An 8,597-nucleotide genomic window follows, 5' to 3' on the forward strand; every position below is an offset into this window, starting at 1 on the left:
TAGCTCCGATCTGCATTCCGATGTAGGTTATAAAATGGACTTAACGGTTGATAATCAAGCCTCACTCTGTAATTCGACAAAATTCATCGATTTGAAATGGAAATTTAAAAGAACAGATCAGCCTCCCGAGATTTCATCTGGACGGATAATTGGAGTGGGGCTCAGAGGAAATATTCTCAATTGAGGGGACACCATATGGCAAGCGGGAACTACTGGTGAATGTAGAGATGGCACAAATTGTGTGAGACGTCTGAAGAATATCGAAATCTAACCGGTATGGATTGGATAGCGATACTGACGGAATCGACACCCACGTTAAAGATGAGTGGACATTTCATTACCAGTTTAATAGATCGTCGTTGATTGGATTGTTAGAGAAACTTTAATCGAAATGGGAAGAGAAAACCTGGGGAAGAAATCTGTTGAAACTCCTGAATGTTTTCAGAGAAACTACGAGATTTCTGTATTTTAGATTGTTTGAGGGGTCAAATGCATTATGATCTCAAGGGTTGTTCTGTCCCCTGTGAGAGCTGTTCTCGTCGTTATGCCCTCTACAACTCATCCTTCAATTCTACAGGTCGAATGAAATCCAGTATCAGGGATGGTTTGAAGGACGTTACCTCCTTGATCCTGCTGGTTTCTCGTTCAAATTTTCGAATTGACTTGCAATACCAAGGCATTCTATAACCTGGCGATCCAGAGTTTCTTTCTCCTTCCAACAGAATCTGTACTGTCCAGTATCAGCTAGACCTTGCGCAGGGCCAGTAATGTTATCATCAAAAAAGTAAGCATATACAAGAACTACATAACACGGTGCTATGTTGAAGGGAAGATTGAAAAAGGGAATACAACTCCCAAAATCTCAAAGCAAATGCTGCCGAGCAAATCAAAGGCTGCTTTTCCTCCTCGTTTTCCCTTGATTCGTGGTATTGGGTGACCAAGAACCCAGATTTAAAGACCTATTTCACTGAGTTTTCTTCGGCATTTCCATATCATATGAATTGATGACATGAGATTTAAGATTTAAGTGCTTTGATGGCAGCTTAACTGTCAGAATGGATCGCTGTGCTACATTTTCGACTGTGAGTTACTATAAAGCTGCTACAATTATCATTTACTGTATCTCATTGAACTTTTTTTTTTCACATTTTCGAGAGGTACAATTTGAAAGTATATATTTTGTTCAAAGTATTGAAATATGTTGTGTTGAAATCAAACAAAGATTGTTCTTCTTGAGGAAGCTTCGTTAAAATGTGTGTCCCAAAAAAGTTTTTAGGACACACCGCAAAACTTAGTGAAAAAACATCTTTATCTTATAAATCATCACTGGAGCAGAAAAAAATTTCTCAGTAGGTACAAATTTCACTCTTACCCTTACCTACTATAGTCTATTTCTGAGTCGGTAGGATGGTTAGAGGCACTTATGATTTTTGTACAGGGTGGGCAAAATTCGTTGTCCAGTGAGGGGGGATCTCGAGAACTATAAGAGCTAGAAGAAAACGGATGACCTATTCTGAGCTCTTCTGCAGAGAAACAAGGAATGGTGAAAACCGTAGCCTCCTACGAATCTTCGATTTAGAGTTATTATCAAAAAATGAGATTTTGAGGACTTCGAAAAGTTCTCATAACTCTTTTGTCTTTAAAGTTATAGATCTGAAACTTAAACCTTCTACAAGCATTTTTTACTGACGAGCTTAAAATATTTTTTCATTTCGAATCATTAGGCGAACTTTCGTTTCTTCAAATGGAAACTTCTATTGAATTTGTCATTTTTGAATTGGAAAAAAATGTTTTGTCAGTGAATTCTCCGTATGGAACTGCATAAGAAGTTCAAGCTTCAGATCTGTAACTTCAGAGACAAAAAAGTTATGAGAGCTTTTCGAAATCGTCAAAATCTAATTTTTTGCTAATTATTAACTCAAAAAGGAAGAATCGTGGGAGGCTACGGTTTTCACCATCCTTTGTTTCTCTGACAAAGAACTCGGAAATGTGTCATCTTTCTTCTAGCTCTTATAGTTCTCGGGATCTTCTCAGTGGACAACAAATTTTGCCCACCCTGTACACAATTTCACCGAGTGTTTTTTAGTAGTTTTGGTCTGGTATATGAAAGGATTAGTTTTTTGGTATGTGACTCGATAAGATTATTGAAGATAATAAATCAATAGACGTTTTCGACCCAAAAGAAATGTTTTCAGATCCACGCTAGGTTCCATCTCAACAAAATTGATAAACGCGTGAGTCCAGGTAGAATATACCTACCCTCCACAAGTTTTTTGATGATACTTATATGCCAGATGTTTGCCCATCTGCTTTGAAACAAACTAGTGGAATTAGACAAGCGGATTTCGAAGAAGGCTGCCAAATTTAACATTGGTTCTTCGAAGTAGACTTTATATTTATAATTGTATAAGAGCTGTGATTCCGCGACCTGGCAGTATGTACATGCCTACTTTATGAATTATTTCCATTCAGACAACCTTGAAAAAAACGGCCTACGATTCTTCATATCGATCAATTGATATAGATCAAAACAACCAACAAAGCGCAAATGAGCATTCAAGTATGAAAAATGTTGGCTAGCGTTCCTCTCATCCGACTTGAAGCGTACATGATTTGTATAGAAACGTAATTTCATGGAAAATAATATTTACAGCCCATTCTTCTTGTTATCCCCAATTAGAAGCCTCATCAACAGGCTTGGAGTAAACATATTTGAGCTGAACGAGCCAATGTTCCATTTTATGTGTAAAGAATAGAGGAAAAATTGTTATGTTGATATTTATAGAAGAGATTGATGGACAGTGGACCTCGATAAGAAAGTATCCTATTTAAGTGCCATAACTAGAATCTGCGAATGACTGCTGATTGAAATCAATTGAAATAAAGACAAAATTTCATAAAATTTGCACGAATTCGAAGATTTGTACCTCAAATTTTTCGCATTTGTTTTGTGGTGAGTGGATTGAAATTAAATTCGTCTAGTCATCGGAATGAATGAGAAAAATCGAGGGCCAATTTATTACGGACCTTTTTGCTCAATACGTTGCCAATCTATTAAAATTTTAACGTAAATCCATGAATGGATAGATGTTATCTACACTGATGATCACTCTTTATCAAAGAAGAAACTTTCAAGCACTTTCCCAACACTGGCAAGAATGACCAGGAGACTAGGACAGTTACTGATAATAGAAAATAACAATTCTTGTCATTCACTATTGAATATTATCAATTGCGAAAATTATGTATGGTTATTCAAGATTTTCATTTATGATCAATAAATGAAATAATAGAGATTTTTGTGTCCGATAAAAGGATGTGGCGTTTTAAATTTTGCGAATCTGTTCATAATAACAGAGATATTTTATTGCGTTGAGATCCACATCCTTCTCTGAAACAGCTGCAATGTTTTAATATGAATATAAAGGATGCAATAAGTAGGAACACCAGTTCAAATACGTATCTAGTCGATGATTCGTTTTGTCTGCTAAGTAAACATTTATATTCAAATCACTTGGCATTCTGTGTACGAGTTTCAAGTTAGACGAACATTGATAATATGTTATGCAAATTTGATGCCAGAAAAAGTGTAGTAACGAGAGGTGCCAATACAGAGAGGTGCTAACTATTTTGAGATGATTAAATTTAATTGATTCTTCATTGCTCGCCAAAATCGTGTTTTCCTTATAGGAGTGACATTTATTTTTCAATAACTAGTATATTATTATCTTCATTTAGGAATGTGAATCGTGTTTTTTGGTTTCTTTTGTATTCTGAATGATATTGAACACGATTCTCATATACAAGGTGTACCTTGAATGCGAAATCATTTCACTAAGTAACGATTTCAAGATTGAGATACTCGAATATAGTCCCACCTTAAGAGGATGCTTTTGTTGCCTGGTTTTGTTCAATTATTTCTAGCACAAGTTCTTTCAAGAAATGAAGTTTCAAAATCTGAGTTTTATTTTGATTTTTTGTGGAATTAGCATCTTTTATGTGAGTTTTCGTTTCGGCACATTGAAGAACAGTGTACAGCTGCATTTTTGATATTCCTCATACCATCCGATTTCCATATTTTTTATTTCAATTTATAGTTTCTTCAATATGTATATTAGGGGGTCATTATTATTATCACAAATGGAAATGTTTCAGAGCAAAGTTCGAAAATATTTTTAGATACCTACATCAGAAAATGTATTCTGATGCATTGAATAAAGATATCTACGATAGTACACAGTAGTTATAAAAAAACTCTCGAAAATTCATTACCCTGTATCTCCAAAGTTAGGACGTTCACGACATTTCTTCATTTTTCAGTTTTTTACTTAAAATGGGTCCATGAATCGCCCTGTTAAATATAGGCATGCCTTCCAGGATCCTTCTATTGCTTTAAATCAAAGAACAGAGACAAAAAGTGAAATTAATTCGAAGGAAAGGGTTCAGTATCTATGTGATACCAAAACACTTGTTCACTTTTGTATATATTTTTGAGGAAGATTTTTGTGAACTTCTTGTGGATTGCACTTATTGTTTTTTTCGTCTCATTTTTATCCTATTTCAGCTATGATGGCCTAGAGCTGAAATAGATCGTCTTAGAATATAATTAATGAAATAATTTCGTCTTTCTTTCCTCCAATGAACCAGCTTTTATCTTGAAGGATGAGTGATGATAAGGAGAAGGAAGTGCATGAAATATTGTAATGTTCGGTTTCATTGTGATTCAGATTCTAATTAATGCCTATTGAAAAAATGTATCGATTTATATAAAAAAATTGCCATCATTTGGAGACAAAGAAATGCCTCGAAATTATTATAAGTGTTCTTCTACTCTTCTCAAGTTCTGAAAACTTTTTGAGGTTAGGTTATTCATATATAGTAAATTGAGAATTTGTGTATGAAACTCCCAATAATCCTTCGATTTCACTACAGAAGGTATTCGAAATAACCGAGATTGTTGAAGTATTAAACGATTCTTTCCATAGAACAAACGCTTCGATGTTGATTTCACCAGACTATATTTTTATAGCCATGAATAATTCATGTTTGATATCAGCCATAAAAAGCGAAATACGAATTTCTACATCGAACCGGGATTATGAGAAATGATACAGCTATAAAAGTTAATCTTTCAGCCTCAGATTCCTTCAGCTTTCTCAATTCATTAAATGCGTAAATAAATGAACCTTAATTTAGCCTTTGGCCCTTGAAACAGTTACTACATTACTTCAATAGTTGTTTTCCAAAACTGCTTCAAAATTAAAAGAAGCAGAGAGAAATTCGAGGATATTTTTAGGCGTCATAAATATCGTATTGGAGGCATTGATGATTATCATCATTCCTACGAAATTAGACCTTTGAAAACGATTCATGCTTATTGTTAGAAACGTATTGTGTTCGAAGACCGGAAACGGTTAACCATGAGAAACTACACAACTTACATGTTATCGTATCATCCGGTTATATCCATAAACAAAAGGAACAAACTTTTAAATGTCAATTATGTTCGGATCACAGAAACACCACTTCAGGTACCACTGGATCGATCTGTGGCAGAGTTATACAATGCTTGTCGAAGTCCGCGTCAGACACCAATGGTGGTAACTTCGAGTTATCGGAAAGCTTGGAGAAGACTGAAACGTAAACGACTTTTATGGAAGCCGAGTTTCACCTGCCTCTCATTATTACAAGTCGACTCACCGGCCAGGTTATTCGCACCTGTCGTTCTTTTTCCCTCACATCGAGGTAGAGAGAATATGGGTAATCTATTCGAATGCAAGGACAACGGAAGAGTCCGAGGACCCTGAGGAGGGTTTACGGAACCGTGATCTATGAACGGGACGATAGATCAACATCCATCCGTCCACTAATATATGAAGTTTTATTTATTTCACTCAAAACTTCCTGCCTGAAGAACAGGCAAAATGCAATTTTTACCTTGGGCAAAAAAATAAATATTTCGTGAAGAGATGTGGGGATAAATTTAAATATGTACCCCTTCTGAGATATGGGGTGTCAAAAAGTCAACTTTTCTCGCGTTTCCATATTTTTTCTCATAACACTGAAAAAATGTAAGAGGTGTGATTCTGTGGGAAAAATTAAGGTGGTTATTCGGTACAAAATTTTTTTAAAAACTTTCCCCTGGAAAAGTTACACTCTTCCGAAGATTAACAAAAAAATTGTTTTTAATTTCATTTTCCCTGTATATTATGCTGAAGACACGAAACCTGGCACATACCATTTGTCAATGAGATTACACATGTTGGAATTTTTTCAACCGTGAAGTATGTTCAGAAAGGGTTGAAAAACTAAAATAAAGATACTTTTTCTCACATCTTTTTATTGGATGAAAATTTTCCTTTTAAAAAATATGGCTGAAAAGCCCAATTCATACACTAACTTTTTTATTTCTATAAAGTTTTTTGACAACTTGACCATTTACAAGAAAAAAATGCAATGCATTCCCAAAAAGATGAGCTAAAGTTATTTTGTCTTAATATCTAGTAGTTTGTGCTTTGCAATGACAGTCATAAAAACAATAATACCGATACCAGGATTGTGCACTGCCATTCAGCTCAATATACAGGTGAAATAAAAAAGAAAAACAATTTTTTTTTATTTTTGTAGGGGTGTAACTTTTCCGGGGTGTAGTTTTAAAAAAAAAATTAATACCACATACCCACATTAATTTTCTTCAAAGAATCACTCCTTTCATTTTTCCGGTGGAATATGAATTTTCAATAGCTGATTCATTTTGAACTAAAAAGGTCTCTTTTAATTTTTTCATAAAAGTAACCATTTTTCAGAAAAAAATAATTTATTAAGGGGAAATAGTACATACGATTCGAGATCATTACGATCGACATTGGTTGCTTCACGGATGCTACACCGAATACGAAAATGTGTTGAAAAGTAGAAATTACCAAGTGAGAGGTAATATTAGGCATATTGAATAATTTTGAGTTATTTCTTAATTTCAGCGTAATTTTGGCATATATCGGCTTTATCGCTATGAACATCTTTGCAATATATAAAGAATTGAAACGCCGATGTCACACCGTCGTTATTTTTATTGAAATATGTCGAAAAACCGTTGAAAAATGATTTTTTCTCATAAAAAAAACTACTAAATTGGATAAAAAAGAGACGAGGTGACATCAAGACATACTTTAACTCCAATTAAAAAAAAAATCAAGGTTTCCCGTAAGAAATTTAAAGCGTAAATTAGGAACTAGTGAATGCCGTTTTTGAATGGATATTCTTGAGGTATTATTTCCGCTCAACAGGTAAGTATAGTCAGGTATTATCTCTGAAATCAAATTTACCTAGTAGGCGGGTATAATGCTGAAATTATAGGGGAACAGCACAAACATTTTTTTTGTGTTCCCTCATAAAATTTGTTTTCTGCCGGTTTTCTGGTTTGTAAGAAAAGCATCTTTGAATCCGAGTAGGGACTGCCTCAAAAAAAATCCCATATTTGAGAGTCTATTAAAAATTATAAATGTAAAATACAAAATTAGAAAATTGCATACGATTTTTCAAAATGATAAATCTCTAGTTAAGGAACAGGTGCACAAAAAGGAAAATAAATTTTGTTTCAGTAATAAACCAACCCTTCAATTTGAATATGCCTGCCTATTCTGTAAACAAATTCAACCTTTTTCATACAAATTGTTCCTTCTCGCTTATAATGGGGAATTCTCCTCAATTTGGGTTATCACAGCATAGGCAAGTTTAAACTGACTAATTATGAGTTTCATTCATGAATTTTTCAAATGCACAGCGGAAACTATTCGAAATCATTCTTCAAATATGAGGTTTTAAAATTTAAATCGCTTCGTTTCTAGTTTACGATTTGGCAACAGCGCCTACTAGAAAATAAAAAGAACAATAGCTCATTTATAAAATAACAGCAGTTGATTCACAGCCATCATAAGGCTCGTACTCACTGGTGTACTCACTGGCGAGCCTCAACAGCAACCGGCGATAAAAATCCCATAAAATTTTACGACCTTCCTCGTTCGTCGCAGACGTCATAGAATCTTTGTCTATCTAATAAAGATAGTGTATTTGTTGTTCTTTATTATCACACATATTTCAGTCGATGTTGCCAACTTGTGCAATTGAAACGAGACGCTTTATTCAAAGCGTTTCGTTTCCATTGCACAATAAATACCCATTTTTATTTTTCATTTTTAAGACGAATGTTTCATGATCGCTAGCAAAGCTTCGAATAAATCCAATAATATGACATATAATTAGCTGGTATAGGTACTCACATAAATTCCTTTCCCAATGAGCTCAGGCGAGATATACCTCCTCCTATACTTGATCTTACGAGGCCTAAAGGGCAGTTCCCTAAAATGGGCGCCAATGCACGGAAAATCCTGAATCCTCCTCCTTTCCTGGTTGTCCAATTTCAGGGCTATCATCATGTGTTTCGGTTCGAAAAGCGTCATCCCCTTCTCGTTCACCAGATAATAAGGCACCCTGCCCGACATGACGTCTCTGGAGGCCTCCTTGGGGATGACTATGTTCAGTCCAGAAGGGTTGCTAACTAACATTGGAATCCGGGGAGGTTCTTCCACTTCTTCCAG

The 8,597-nt window shown here is 34.9% G+C and overlaps 1 protein-coding gene across 2 annotated transcripts in view; it reads right to left on the reverse strand.

The window, feature by feature from the left end:
- LOC123308155 (ras-related protein Rab-23) overlaps positions 1 to 8,409 on the reverse strand; it is a 29,554-nt gene extending 21,145 nt beyond the window's left edge. Inside the window, exon 1 of one of the 2 annotated variants that reach the window (XM_044890708.1) lies at positions 8,280 to 8,409. The gene's annotated coding sequence lies outside the window, so the exon portion shown is untranslated. Of the gene's footprint in view, positions 1 to 5,441; positions 5,632 to 8,279 lie in introns of those variants that run through there. The other variant, XM_044890707.1, reaches the window with a different exon arrangement.
- Positions 8,410 to 8,597: the final 188 nt, after the last annotated feature.

Source organism: Coccinella septempunctata, chromosome 2, assembly GCF_907165205.1.
Source record: "Coccinella septempunctata chromosome 2, icCocSept1.1, whole genome shotgun sequence".
NCBI lineage: Eukaryota > Metazoa > Arthropoda > Insecta > Coleoptera > Coccinellidae > Coccinella > Coccinella septempunctata.